The 16,343-nt window shown below is 36.2% G+C and overlaps 1 protein-coding gene across 4 annotated transcripts in view; it reads right to left on the reverse strand.

Moving 5' to 3' along the window:
• Positions 1-16,343, reverse strand: part of MBD5 (methyl-CpG binding domain protein 5) — a 466,846-nt gene that overhangs the window by 253,950 nt on the left and 196,553 nt on the right. For all 4 annotated transcript variants that reach the window (XM_030801005.1, XM_012502548.2, XM_030801006.1 and 1 more), the window contains one exon: positions 10,544-10,694. The gene's annotated coding sequence lies outside the window, so the exon portion shown is untranslated. The remainder of the gene's footprint in view (positions 1-10,543; positions 10,695-16,343) is intronic.

Raw genomic sequence — 16,343 nt, forward strand, 5'->3', positions numbered from 1 at the left:
GGCAGGCTGATATCAGATTCATCTTTTTGGGTCTCCGAAAAAGGTCTAGCCTGGAGCTTTGGTCATAACAAGTTTTCAATGTACACTGCTAAATATAAAAATACACGTAAACTGAACTAATTTTCCTTGGGTAAGAAAAAATTTAAATAAAAATGTTATCTTCCAATTTTTTGTCAATTTATGTTACAACTTTAAGAAAAACCCTCACACGAATGCCAAAACAAGATAGCTTTATTATTTTAAATATTTTACTTTATTGGTAAGGTTTAATATGATTGTTAAATTTTAATGGAAAATATAAAATATATTCTGATAAACAGAATAATCTATGTAAACAGGTTTGTTTGCTTTTCATATATTATAACCTTAGGTAATTTATTTTTAATAATACAGCTTTTCCCTACAATCCACATTAGCATATGTGATTGCAGGGAGATAAAAAGGTTCCATTTAAAAAAGTATAACAATAATTTTTCTATATTTCTCAGAGCTATTATTATGATTACAGAAATACATAAACACTTGATTCTGTAAGAATTATATATAAAAAAAGAAATCACATCCTGACAGGACTGACACTATACTTTGCTTCTTAGTCTAGATAAAAATAAAATCAATTTGAAAGGACAGATTTTAATCTCAGATGTTACGGAGCATTTTTTTTTTTTGGTGGAAAAAAGATATGTAGCAATTCATGCTATGCATTAGAGATCAGAATCTGGCCCTAAGTTTACATGATTGATGGGCTTCTATTTGAACAGGCATAAATGTGAATGGCAACTGTAATAATGCTTACAGAGAGAATTAATGCAACCTCAACCAGTTTCCCCTGTTATCTTCAGCATAACATTACTTCCACTATAGCAAAATGTTTTTGAAACCCACACATAAAATCCTATGCATTGCTTAAAAATAACACAAAACAATCTATACATACACACATTCAAAATATGATTCTAATAGGCAGGACAGACACTTATGTTAACTACTCATTGCAAAGACCATTCAATAAGCAGTTTCTAAAATTACATGTTTAGCAAGGGTACAAATCACTCACTTTTAGTGATAAGGAAACTCTCACGATAGAATAGCTTGTTATATAGTGGTATGTTTTTTAATACATGCTTCACTGATCATATACACACATACTTATTTCACTGGGCCTGATTTCTCACTGGAAATTCCATCTGGCTCTAAAATCAGAAACTTCTTTACACTCGTTCTTTGATAGAAAAGAAATACTGCAGTAATATCTTCTGGTGACCTGACAGTGGGCTGGCTTTAAGTGTACCCAGAAGAGAAAAAGGACACAGCCCAGAACACTGGCCATGCAATAATGCACTGCTTGTTTTTCTATTTTTCCTCAGAATCACAGTTAATTCTTCTTGATGTGATAATACAGAAATGAATATATATATATATGTAATACAGAAATGAACCTCTGGCAGGCATAAACTTACCTTACATATTTAATATAATTAAACTGTACTTCTGGTATCTAGTAGTAAGATCTTAAGTAATTCATCCCATACAGTAATATTTGAGCTTCCAATCTTATAGAATAATTATGGTAATAAAGGGAAGTAGCATTTACAAGTGTCAACTTCTAGGTTATGTGTCACATGCTTTATGTATATTTTCACATTTAATATTCTAAAGCAACTCTGAGATACATATGATCATTTCCACTTTATATATAGGAACACTGAGGATCAGAAATTTGAAGTAACACAGTAATAAATAGCAGAACCAGGAATCAAATCTATGTCAAAGTGACTACACTAATGATGAAATGAAATAATAAAGCGAACACGTAAATATGAAAGTAAAAAGACCCAGTAATTCCAATTCAAGTAATTAATCAATAACTTAAATCACACTCTCTCACTGATCACAACTGTAAATGGTGAAAAAATACTAAATCCAATAAGCAAAACACAATTATTTGAAGACATACTAGAGAGTGACCAAATATAGGCAGAAATAGAAAGAGTGAGGATTTGACCCTTGAAAGAAGATAACATCACTGGGCAACATATAATTCTACATTTATATGGCTCTCCTGAGGTACAATGGTATATGAGCAAGTAGAACTTAAGCAGAAAGCCACAGTCTTACTTGGTTGAAGTATCAGAGGCCAGAATTCAGGGTTGACAGAATGGCTGAAAATCAAGGGTTGGGGAGGGGGGGTCCCAGAAAGGAAGAAAATACAGAGGAGGAGTTACAATATTTGTATATCGATTCCGACCTAGGCTGGCACCTAAACTGTACATGCATGGGGAAGACTCCAAAAAACCCAGTGGAAAGTAACAGCTGGAAAGCAAAAATAAGGATTTCTTCTACTGCCCCTTATATGAGACAAAGAGTTTCGAGTTTGAATCCCATCAAATAAAAGCAGATTAGTAACACCTCAGGCTTTCCACAGAAATCCATAAAGGACCACGTTTTAGGAGTAAATGTTATATCCCTATACTAAGGAAGTCACCCAAGGATTAAGAACAAAACCAAAATAGATCCGCTCTCTAACAAAACATCAAACCAAGCCTTCACTAGACAAATTGGAACAGCTACTGATTTAACTGTTAGAAAAAAGGTCAATACTCTTCAGAAGAAGATAACAGAATCTAGAGTCTCTACAGTGTGTCATCTATATCTAATATACAATAAAAAATTTCTTAGAAATGTAAAGAAACAGAAAAATATAAACCAAAGTTCACAGAAAAAGCAGCCAATAGAACAGACTCTGAGATGATTCATACATGTACCTTATGGCAGCTATTACCAAGAACATAAAGAAAAAGATCATCATAATAAATGCCCAAATAGCATTTTAGCAGAGAAATAAAATCAATAAAAAAGAACCAAGTATACCTAAAAATGGATAAAATTTTATATATATTTTACCATAACAAATATTTTTCAAAAGCATCACATGCAAATTATGAAACTAAAAAGTATAGTATCAAAATGAAAAATTCACTGGATAGGCTTAACAGCACATTGGATATGGCAGAGAAACCAGCCAGTGAACTTGAAGAAACAGAGAAATTTCTAAAGAATAGTTAGTTCTATGTAAGTTTTATCACATGAAATATCTGTGACAATTGCCTGAATAGTATATGGGACATGACCAAAATGAAGATATATACTAAAAATGCAGTAATGATTAGAAAGAGTCTTCACTAGAATGAGCTTTACTAGAATAAGCAGTTGAATTAATGTTAACAATTCATAATGAGGTTGGGTGCAATGGCTCATGCCTATAATCCCAGCACTTTGGGTGGCTGAAACAGGAGGATTGCTTGAACCCAGGCATTCAAGACCAGCCTGGGCAACACGGCAAGATCCCATTTCTTTTTTTTTTTTTTAATTATACTTTGAGTTCTAGGGTACATGCACACAACGTGCAGGTTTGTTACATATGTATACATGTGCCATGTTGGTGTGCTGCACCCATTAACTCATCATTTACATTAGGTATATCTCCTAATGCTATCCCTCCCCCCTCCCCCTGCCTCACGACAGGCCCCAGTGTGTGGTATTCCCTACCCTGTGTCCAAGTGTTCTCATTGTTCAATTCCCACCTGTGAGTGAGAACATGCGGTGTTTGGTTTTCTGTCCTTGCGATAGTTTGCTCAGAATAATGGTTTCCAGCTTCATCTATGTCTCTATAAAGGACATGAACTCATCCTTTTTTATGGCTGCATAGGATTCCATGGTGTATTATGTGCCACATTTTCTTAATCCAGTCTATCATTGATGGACATTTGGGTTGGTTCCAAGTCTTTGCTATTGTGAATAGTGCTGCAATAAACGTACGTGTGCATGTGTCTTTAGAGCAGCATGATTTATAATCCTTTGGGTATATACCCAGTCATGGGATGGCTGGGCAAAACCCCGTTTCTACGAAAAATCCAAAAATTAGCTGGGCATGGTGGCGTGCAGCTGTGGTCCTAGTTACTCAGAAGGCTGATGTGGGAGGATCAGGAGGTTAAGGCTGTACTGAGCCACATTCATGCCACTGCACTCCAGCCTGGGCTACAATGCAAGACCCTATCTCAATATGTGTGTGTGTGTGTGTGTGTGTGTGTGTGTGTGTGTGTGTGTGTGTAAGTAAATAAAATAAATTTGTTAATTTTGAAACGTCAATAATTTTTCTTAATTTCTTACCCATAATATAACCCATAAACGTTATCCATAAATGTTACTCATAAATGCCAACAATTTTTCTTAATTTCTTACCCATAATAATAAAAGGTGGCCCTCGTTTAAACAAATATGGAAAAGGAAATCTTACCTAAGTTCATTTACGAAGTATAACTATAAGTATGATTATAAATATAAATGCTATACCATCTCTAAAGTCGTAGGGCATTTCATTTGTTGACGCATGTCATATGTATCCTGTGATCTTGAATCTGTAAACCTATTGTTTGAACTCTGACGTCAAGTAAACAAAGCAAGCAAAATGATAGCTGTTGCTTTGAATTTTAACAAATAAAGCTAGAGAGTAGATAGGAAAATGAATGACCAAGGAACTGTCGATGTCCAAGAAATGGTGGTGTCAGATATTACTAGGCAAAACATGTAGATCTAGTCATAGATCATGTCTTATCGCAAGTGAAATAACATCTTTTCAGAGGCTGAACAGAAGAAATTTGTTTTCAAAATTCATTTTTCTTTTCTAATTCTATTCTCAGTTATATATATACACACACACATACATATACACACACATATATATACACATAAACACACATATATATGTGTATATATATTATATATGATATATATCATATATAATAGTATATTATATATAATATATTATAATATATTATAATATATATGATATATATCATATATAATATATAATAATATATGATATATATTATCATATATAATATATAATGTACATATATAACATATAATATACATATATAATATATACATATATATGATAGAGTTATGGGTTGAATTATGTTTCTCCAAAGATATGTTCAAGTCCTAGCCTCTAGTACCTATGAATGTGAACTTCTTTGGAAATACAGCCTTTATAGATGTAATTAAGATGAGGTCATACTAAATTAGGGTAGGCCCTAATCCAATCCTTATAAGAAGAGCAGAAGAGAAGCAGACACACAGGGAGAATGCCACGTGATGATGAACGCAAAGATTGAAGTAATATGTCTACAAGCCATGGAATGCCAAAAATTGCTGGCAACACCACAGCCAAGCAAAAGGAACAAATTCTCCCCACCAGGCTTCAAAAAGCAAGGCTCTGCCAACAACTTAGTTTTGGACTTCTAGCCTCCAAAACTGTGATAGAATAAACTTTTGTTATTTTAAGCTACACAATTTATGGTAATTTGTTACAGTAGACCTAGAAAACTAATATTAATAGAACAAAATTATCTGTTTCTTTTTATTTTTCTAGTGGAAATATTGAATCAGTTTTTCAGACCAAATAAACATCTGATCAATGTATACATAAAAGAGATTTAATCCCAAGAAGATTCCTCAAATCACTCTGTCCTATAAATGGAATATTTCTCCGAATAATAGTGGTTGACTTCAGTTAAAATTTTAGAACAGTCCATGCATACCCTACATTTTTTAAACAAAATTTGGAATGTACATAGTTTCTATGAGACTCAGATTAATAACCATTGGTATAATGTTTTCTAATGTGGTTTCTGGATAAATCACATTTTCATATTTTTAAACATGAACTCTAAACTGCTTATTTGGACACTTCAGTGTGAACAAAATTTAGCAGCAGTAAAACAGATACAATGATGTAAAACATAGAATGAGCAAATTCATTGTTCTTTTTTAAGAATTGAGCTTGCTATGAAAAAACCTGTTTTCAATTATTTTGCAGAGTGGGATAACTATGTCATCTGTTTATTGAATTACATGTTAGGCAGTGCTAAGAACCCAAGCTTATTACTTATATTATCTATTCCATTTAATCCTCACAATTATATTATTATTAGCACTCAAATTTTAAAGACATACAAATTGGGGGTGAAAAAAATCAACAATTTGCCCATGGTCACACAGCTGGTAGAATGCACGGTTGTGGTTAATAAATCAGCCATAGTCAGTTCTGTGAATTTGAGTTCTTATATGTAGGCATACCTCATTTTATTGTGCTTTGCCTTATTGTACTTTGCAAATTGAAGTTTTGTGACAACTCTGCACTGAGCAAGTCCATCGGTGCCGTTTTCACACACAGCATGTGCTCACTTCATGACTCTGAGTCACATTTTGATAACTGTCACAATATTTCAAACTTTTTCATTATAATATCTGTTATGGTGATCTGTAATCAGTGATCTTTGATGTTTCTACTGTAATTGTTTTGGGGTGCCATGAACTGCCTGAACATAAGAGAGTAAACTTAACTGATAAATGTTGTGTGTTCTGAATACTCCACTGCCTGGCTGTTTCCCCATCTCTCTCCCTCTCCTTGGGCCTCCCAATCCCCCAAAATACAATATTGAAATTAGGCTAAGTAATAACCTATAATTGCCTCTAAGTGTTCACAAGAAAGGAAGAGTCACACGTCTCTCAGTTCAAATCAAAGGCTAGAAATAACGAAACACAGTAAGGAAGACATGTCAAAAGCCAAGACAAGCTGAAAGCTTGCGCCCAACAGTTAGCCGAATTGTGAATGCAAAGGAAGAGCTCTCGAACCAAATTAAAAGTGCTACTCCGGTGAATACACGAATGATAAGAAAGAAAAACAGCCTTGCTGCTGATACAGACAAACTTTTAGTGGCCTGGATAGACGATCAAACTGACTACAACATTTATTTAAGCCAAAGCTGAATCCAGAGAAAGGCCCTAACTCTCTTCAGTTCTATGAAGGCTGAGAGAGGTGAGGAAGCTGCAGAAGAAAAGTTTGACACTAGCAGAGCAAGATGATTCATGAGGTTTAAGGAAAGAAGTTGTCTACACAACATAGAAGTGCAAAGTGAAGCAGCAAGTAGTGATGGAGAAGCTGCAGCAGGTGATCTAGAAGCTCTAGCTAAAATCATTGATGAAGGTGACTATGCTAAACAACAGATTTTCAGTGTAGATACAACAGCCTTCAATTGGAAGAAGATGCCACCTGGGATTTTCATAACTAGAGGAAAAGTTAATGTCCCACTTCAAAGCTTCAAAGGAACCACAGATTCTCTTTTTAGAGACTAATGCAGTTGGTGACTTTAGGTTCAAGCCAATGCCCATTTACCATTCAAATAATTCCAGGGCCCTTAAGAATTATGCTAAATCTACTCTGCCTGTGCTCTACAAACGAAACAACAAAGCCTAGAGGACAGCATATCTGTTTGCAGCATGATTTGCTGACTATTTTACATTTGCTGTTGAGACCTACTGCCCAGAAAAAAAATACTCCTTTGGAAAAATTATACTCACTTATAGTATACCTAGTCATCCAAGAGCTGTGATGAAGATATACAAGGAGATTCATGCTGTTCTCATGCTTGTCAACATAACATTCCTTCTGCAGTCCATGGATCAACTCTTCTAACTTGAAAAGTCCATCGACTTTCAAGTCTACTTAAGAAATGTATTTTGTAAGGCTGTATCTGCCTTATAAATAGTATCTGCCTTACAAATACAGATAGTGAATTCTCTGACTGATCTGGGCAAAGTAAATTGTAAACCAATTTACCTTGTCAAGTCAAGTCAATTGATGTGGCAATATTCCTTGCTGTCTTATTTCAATATATCGCCACAGCCATCCCAATCTTCAGCCATAATAAAGGGTCTTGCCTGGATGTTAGCAACCATCAACATCCAGGTAAGACCTTTCACTATCAAAAGGAAGCCAGTATGGTGGCTTATACCTGTAATCCCAGCACTTTGGGAGGCCGAGGCAGGCAGATCGCTTGAGCCCAGGAGTTCAAGACCAGCCTGGGCAACATGGCAAAACCCTGTCTCTACAAAAAATATAAAAATTAGCCTGGTGTGATAGTGCATGCCTGTATTCCCAGCTACTCGGGAGGCCGAGGTGGGAGAATCACTTGAGTCCAGGAAGTCAAGGCAGCAGTGAGCCATGATTGCACTACTGGACTCCAGCCTGGAAGAGAGGGTAAGAGCCTGTCCCCGCCACCCCCCAAACCATCCCCCTTTTTTAGAAAACTATTTTAAAATTAAGGCATGTGCATTGTTTTTAAAGACATAATGCAATTACACACTGAATAGATTACAGTATAATGCAAAGATAACTTGTATATGTGCTGGGAAAAAAATGTGTGGCTTGCTTTATTATGGTACTCTGGAACCAAACCTGCAATATCCCTGAGGTATGCCTGTAGCATTCTTATAAATCATACCTGCTATGTTCAACTGCCTTTCTAACCTCTAAAAGTTTTTACCAGTATAACTTTCCCTAAAAATGTGGAAAATAAATGAAATAGCACTTTGGATTAGAATTATAAATATCTGCGGCTTATTAATTACATGGTCACAAATAGAATGAAATTAATAAAAATCAAAGGGCTTGATTCTTAATAAGTTAAAGCTATATACCATCGATACAGTCTGATGGTTAAAGAATAACTGAAGCTCAAAATAACATTTTTGTGGATGAGTTAGAAAAGGAAATGTAAGAAAAAGAAATTTGATAGTATAGTCAGTCTTCTGTATTCACAAGTTTTACATCTAAAAATTCAAGCAAGCTTGGATCAAATACATTCAGAAAAAAGACAATAAAAATAACATGACAGCAATAAAAAATAATCAGAATAAAAAATATAACAGGTATTTACCTAGAATTTAGGTTGTATTAGGTAGTATAAGTAATATAGAGATGATTTAAAGTATAAGGAGCATATGTGTGAGTTATATGCAAAAACTGCACCGTTTCATACAAGGGACTTGAACATTCCTGGATTTTGGTATTCATAGGGGATTCTGAAGTCAATCCCTTGCAGATACCGAGGGAGAAACGTAGACTACTCATGAGGAAGCATGGTTTATGGGAATATTTCTACTAATTAAACAATGATCAATTTTTAGTAGTTTTTAAAAATACTTAAGTGGATTATACCAAACTAAGAAAATACTTAAATAATATTTAAAATGCAATTCCAGGAAAATAAGTTTTAAAAACAGTTAATAAAAGTGCATAAAGGGTTATAAGAAAGAATTTTCTGCTTCTGAGAGCTGTTATACTAAATTGGCTTGCTGAAGGAAGCAGTGGAATCTATTTCTTTGAAGATCCTTAGAAATAGAAGGCATACATTATCAGCAGTTCAGAAAGGTTTAGGTGTGTCTCTGCCAGAAAACAGCCAGTGGATATAACCACTTCATGGTTTCATAAACTCTGTTGACTGCATAATAATACTATTGTCATAATTGTGAGGCAAGAGCAACACAGCTGCTTTTTCTTTGGTGATCAGGATTTGCTGTCCAAAAAGTTGCAGAATAAATTGAATGTAATTAGATGAAATTTTCCCCAACAGAAAAGCAAGAATTAATTTTGACTCTAGCTACTGAAAGAAAACTCAGAATTTCTACACTGGGCTTTTTAAACATTTATCATCTTCTTTATTTATAGAAAGCATTCCTCTTATGTGAAACTTAAAAAGCAGACACGTTTTTATGGATGACCTTAGGCTGATGAGTTGAATTAACACTAAATAAAAAATTCTAAGCATATATATATATATAGTTTCTTTGTATGAAATCCCTTGAAAGATTACATTTCAGTGAATTCTACTTAAAATTTTAAAAGTATATATTTTTATTTTGCTTTATTTTCATCTACTTAAGTCTCTATTTTTCATGAATGTAGAAAAAAAGCCAGATTCCTTATACACTTAAAAATATATATGGTCAATTTCTTTCCAAGCAAGCTTTTCTTTTAAAGGTAATATAATTAATTTGAAATTTGAAGGTGGCATTGTGGTGCACAATCCTTGCCCAAATGCTCTTTTGGGAGTAATAGGAGCTGTCATGGAATTAACTAAAAGTTCAATGAAATATTTTGATGCAGAATTTTCACAAAATGTAAAGCTGTGAGAGTTGTAAAGGGATGGCTTCCCAAGATTTTGGAGCACTTTAGATTAGTTGTTAAAGAAAAGGGAGGAAAAATGCTGGGATACCTTTAACTATATAAAATTCATAAATAGTATGAGTAACTCTAAAGTAAACAGAAAATAATTCTAATTTCCAATTTTATTTAGTATTTACAGTTAGATATGTGTCCAAGAGAGATATGAAAAAGCCCTGTTTTCAAATATAGGTACTTAATTTCGGTTATTTAAATCCTTGTTCTGTATTTAGGGATTTAAGATAGGCTTATTCTCTCTGTTACTCTAGAGGTAAGGGAAAAGGCATTTTAATGTAATTTCTGACATGCAATAGTGTTAAAAGAGGAAAAAAAGAAAATAAAGAAAAAGCTATGCATACATAAATTCCTACAGTAAATAATACTTTTCATTTTAAATTAAAACCCAATATAATTCTACTTGTGTCTACATGATTAATAACAGAAAACTCATAGTAGAAATATTTCATTGCTTGCCTCCAAAAAATTGTTGACATCCTCTGTTGCCATCTGCCATGGTGGTCATTCTTCTGTGTTTGACGGAAGTAAATTAGTATTAAGGTTCTATGGATTGATGAAGGAAAATAGTCTGTGCTCTTCTTGATTTCTGGTATTTATTTCCTTGGTCCTGTTAAAAAGGATACCAGGGTGAATTTACCAATTTTGAACACATCCAGTTATTCTGTATTCTTTTACCTTCATATTTAAGGAAGTTTTGAGATTTTTATGCAGTCTCATTTAAAATCATAGAATTTTAGACTCTAACAGAAAGGGCTTATTAAATTTAAGACTGAAGATTCAAAAAGACCTATATCAATCAGGTAATTCAATCCACTTTACAGTACAGAAAACCAAAATCAAAAGAGGTTAAATAAACAATGTTACAGTCAGTGGCAGATCGGAGATGAGAAAACAGTTCTTTTTACTCCAAGTTTGGGGGCTCTTTCCTCTAGCTGGGGCTCTTTCCCTTTTTGAGAAAAGAGAAAGGAGACTGGCAAGAGCACTATAATGACCAAGCTGATTTCTTAGCTCTAACACTTAGGGAAAAATCTAGAACAAAAACCAAAAAGCATGATGGCATAATATTTAGATTATCAATTCATAGCACACCATTCGCTCAACAGATACCTAAAAGATATTATTTTGTTAAAATATAATTAGGACATTATTTTATTAAAAAGCATCTATACAGTGTTGGCAACATAGTGAGACTATGTCTTTACCAAAAAGAAAAAAAAAGTCAGATATGGTATTGCATGCACATAGTCCTAGCTACTCAGGAGCCTCAACCAGGAGGATCACTTGAGCCCAGGAGGTCGAGGCTGCAATGCACTACAATCATGCCATTGCACTCCAATTAGGTAACAGCGAGACGCTTTCTTGAAAAAAAAAAAAAAAAGTATCTATATGATCACACATCATTAAATTTCTGAGTTTCATCCATTGTCATGATCACTTATCTTTTCCAATCCTCACCACTGCAACCATCTACTACTCTACTATCCACAAAACAAAAGAGTGATTTTTAAAAATTATCTATAGAGCAACAGAATGACATTTTTAAAAAGAAAACTGAATTTAAGACTCCCTTGTTCAAAATCCCCTAAAGACTTTCCATAACATCTAAGGCAAGGACTTGGATGCTGGTTACCTTTCTGAAAGCCTATCTGATCACTTTTCCTCTTGTTTCATGTTCTATAGCCTTAGTGGCCTTCATGTTCTTCTTCAAATGTGCTAAGCACACTCTTGATTCAAGTCTTTGACCTTTGTCTTCTCTCAGATTGGAATGTCTCTTTAGATAACCACATGTCTGTTCCCACTGACTAAAACACTCTTTTTCCTTGAAAGCTCCTGGATTGTTTCTGGATCTTCTCAAATATCACTTCCCAGAGAGGATTCTCTCACCTGTCTAGCTAAAAAACCTCCGCCTCCAACTTTTACCCTCTTCACCATTGGCCTTCATTCTCTATATCTATACCTGCTTCATTTCCATTCACAGTATTTATAATTCCTAGATATTATGTAGCCCCACAATCCCGGTGAAGCCAGATGTCATCTGGAATTAAGTATTTTTGGTATTTTTAAGGTAATATAGTACATATACTATAATTATGCAACATTTCCTACCCTTCTCCCCTCCCATCCAAGAGGTCTGGGAAAGCACCCTGAAGTCAAATATGTTAATAATCTTGCAGTAAAACATATATTCATTCTAACTGAGACTTTTTAAAGACTATAACTTAGGGCAGAGCAAGATGGCAGAATAGAAATCTCCATTGATTGTCCCCCCAAGCAAGGACACCAATTCAACAACTATCTACACAGAAAAAGCACCTTCATCAGACTCAAAAATCAGGTGAGCACTCACAGTACCTGGCTTTAACTTCATATCACTAATGAGGCACTGAACAGGTAGGAAAAACGGTCTTAAATAGCTGATGCCACCTCTCCCGCAGCAGCAGAGTCATGGTGTGGAGAGTGTTTGGTGTGCTGGAGACAGGGAGATTGTAGCATTTATGAGGCACTGAGCTCAGTGCTGCCCTATTATAACAGAAAACAAAACTAGACCAAACGCAGCTGATGTCTACCCAAAAAAGGAGCATTTTAACCAGGCCTGTTTAGCCAGAAAGGAATCGCCAATCCCAGTGGTCCAAACTTGAGTTCCTGCAAGCCTCATTAGTGCAGGCTAAAGTGTTCTGGGGCCCAAAATAAACTGGAAAGGCAGGCTAGGCCATAAGGACTGCAACTCCAAGGCAAGTCCTAGTGTTGAACTTGGGCCAGAGACAGTGGACTGGGGGAGGGGGGCATGTGACTTACTGAGACACCAGCCGGCGGGGGAAGGGAGTGCTGGCATCACCTCCTCCTAACCACAGGCTACACAGCTGCTGACTCCAAAAAAGACCCATTCACTCCACTTAAAGAGAGAAGAGGGAAGAATAAAGAGGACTCTGTCTGGGATCTTGGATACCAGCTCTGCCACATCAGGGTAGGGCACCAGTTAGAGCTATGAAGCCCCCTCTCCAGATCCTGCTAGTGAATGACATTTCTAGACACACCTTGGGCCAGAAGGCAACCTGCTGCCTTGAAGGGAATAAGCCAGTCCTGGCAGCATTCATCACCTTCTAACTGAAGAGACCTTGGGCCCTGAACAACCAGCAGTAATACCCAGGTACTATGATGAGGGCCTTGGGTGAGACTCTGAGACTTGTTGGCTTCAGGTGAGACTAAGCACATTCCTAGTTGTGGTGGGTACAGGGTGAGACTCCTTCTACTTGAGAAAATCAAAGGGAACTTTGTCTTGTACCTTAGTTACCAGCTCAGCCACATGGGTTAGAGCACCAAGCAGGTTCTTGGGGTCCCAGGTTCCAGGACTTGGCTATTGAACAGAATTTCTGGACCTGCTCTAGGTCAGAGGAGAGACTGCTGCCCTGAAGGGTGAGTATCAGGCCAGGCGGCATGCAACACAAGCTGACTGAAGAGCCCTTGGGCCTTAAGGGGAATCAGTGGTACAGCACTCCCCGTGGAGATGTGGTAGCGGTAGCCACAGGGTGAGGCTCCTCTGCCTTTGAAAAGGGGAGGAAAGAGTGGGGAGGACTACATCTTTTGAGTTCAGTGCCAGCTCAGCCACAGTACAATAGAACACCAGGTAGACTTCTAAGATTTTTTTACTCTAGTCCCTGGCTCCTGGATGGCACCTCTGGACATGCCCAGGGCCTGGGGGAACCTGCCACTCTGAAGTGAAGGATACAGGCCTGGCTGGCTTTGTCACCTGCTGATTGTCATGCCCTAAAGCCTTGAGTGAACACAGGCTGAAGCCCGGGAGTGGTTACAGTAAGCCTCAGGTGAGACCCAGTGCTGTGCTGGCTTCAGGTCTGGCCCAGTACAGTTCTAGTGGTGATGGCCACCAAGGTGGTTATGTCACAATATACCCAGCTCCAGATGGCTTAGAACAGAGAGAGAGACAGAGACAGAGACAGAGACGGGGGTGGGGTGGGACAGACAGACTCCATTCATTTGGAGAACGTGAGGAAAGAGAACAAGAGTCTATGCCTGGTAATCCGGAGAATTCTTCTGGATGTTGTCCAGGACCATCAAGGCAGTACCTTTATGAGTCTGTAAGAACTACAGCATTAACAGGCTTGTGGTGCCCCTAAAGCAGATACAGCTTAGATCACAACACATAGATCACAACAATCAAGTCCCTTTGAATATCTGGAAAGCCTTCCCAAGAAGGACAGCTACAAGTAAGTCCAGAAAGTGAAGACTACAATAAATACCTAACCCTTAAATGCCCAGACATCAAAGAACATCTACTAGCATCCACACCATCCTGGAAAACATGACCTCACCAAATGAAATAGATAAGACACCAGGGACCAATTCTGGAGAAACAGAGATATGTGACTTTTCAGACAGAGAATTCAAAATGGCTGTACTGAGGAAAGTCAAAGAAATTCAAGATAACACAGAGAAGGAATTCAGAATTCTATCCGATTAATTTAACAAAGAGACTGAAATAATTAGAAAGAATCAAGCAGAAATTCTGGAGCTGAAAAATGCAATTGCCATACTGAAAAATGCATCGAAGTCCATAAATAGTAGATGTGATCAAGCTGAATAAAGAATTAGTGAGCTTGAAGATAGGCTGTTTGAAAATACACAGGAAAGACAAAAAAAAAAAGAGAAAGAAATAAAAGAAAAAACAATGAATCAAAACAGGCTAGAAAATAGCCTCGAAATGGCAAATCTAAGAGTTATTGGCCTTAAAGAGAAAGTAGAGAAAGAGATGGGGCAGAAAGTTTACTCAAATGAATAATAACATAGAACTTCCCAAACCTATAAAAGATACCAATATTCAAGTACAAGAAGGTTATAGAACACCATGCAGAATTAACCCAAAGAAGACTACCCCAAGGCATTTAATAATTGAACTCCCAAAGGTCAAGGATAAAGAAAGGATCCTAAGCAGCAAGAAAAAAGAAATAGCATACAATGGAGCTCCAATATGTCTGACAGCAGAATTTTCAGCACAAACTTCACAGGCCAGGAGAGAACAGCATGACATATTTAAAGTGCTGAAGGAAAAAACTTTTACTCTAGAATAGTATATTCAGTGAAAATATCCTTCAAACATGAATAAGAAATAAAGGCTTTCCCAGACAAACAAAAGCTTAGGGATTTTATCAACACCAGAACTTTCTGCAAGAAATGCTAAAGGGAGTATTTTGATCAGAAAGAAAAGGACATTAATAAGCAATAAATCATCTGAAAGTACAAAACTCACCAGTAATAGCAAGTACACAGGAAAATACAGAATATTATAATACAGTAACTGTGGTGTGTAGACTACTCCTATCTTAAATAGAAAAACTAAACAATTAACCAATAAAAAATAACCATAACAAGTTTTCAAGACATAAACAATACAATAAAATATAAATGGAAACAACAGGAAGTCAAAAAAAAAAAAAACAGGGGGATGAAGTTAAAGCATAGAGTGTTTATTAGTTTTTTGTTTGTTTATGTAAACAGTGTTAAGTTGTTATCAGCTTGAAATAATGGGTTATAAGATAGTATTTGCAAACCTCATGGTAACCTCAAACCAAAAACACATACAACTAATACACAAAACATAAAAAGCAAGACCCAAGAAAATCACCCTCACTGAAGGGAAGATAGGAAGGAAAGAAGACCACAAAATAACCAGAAAACAAATAACAGAACGGCAGGAGTAAGTCCTTACTTACCAATAAAGAAACTGAATGTAAGTGGACTAACCTCTCCAATCAAAAGACATTGAGTTGCTGAATGGATACAAAAAAAGACAAGACCCAGTGATCTGTTGCTTATGAGAAATACACTTCACCTATAAATACAAACATAGAGTGAAAGTAATGGGATGGAAAAAAATATTCCATGCCAATGGAAACCAAAAGAGCAGGAGTAGCCATACTTTTATCAGACAAAATAGATTTATAGTCAAAAACTACAAGAGAGACCAAAAAAGGGTCACTATATTATGATAAAGGGGTCAATTCAGCAAAAAACCAAAACAAAACAATTTTAAATACATATGCACCCAACACTGACACATTCAGATTTATAAAGCAAATATCATTAGAGCTAAAGAGAGAGATATGCCAAATACACTAATAGCTAGAGGCAGCCAGGTGCGGTGGCTGACACCTGTAATGCTAGCACTTTGGGAGGCCAAGGCGAGCAGACTGTCTGAGCTCAGGAGTTCAAGACCAGCCTGGGCAACATGGTGAAACCATGT

This window comes from Nomascus leucogenys, chromosome 20, assembly GCF_006542625.1.
Source record: "Nomascus leucogenys isolate Asia chromosome 20, Asia_NLE_v1, whole genome shotgun sequence".
NCBI lineage: Eukaryota > Metazoa > Chordata > Mammalia > Primates > Hylobatidae > Nomascus > Nomascus leucogenys.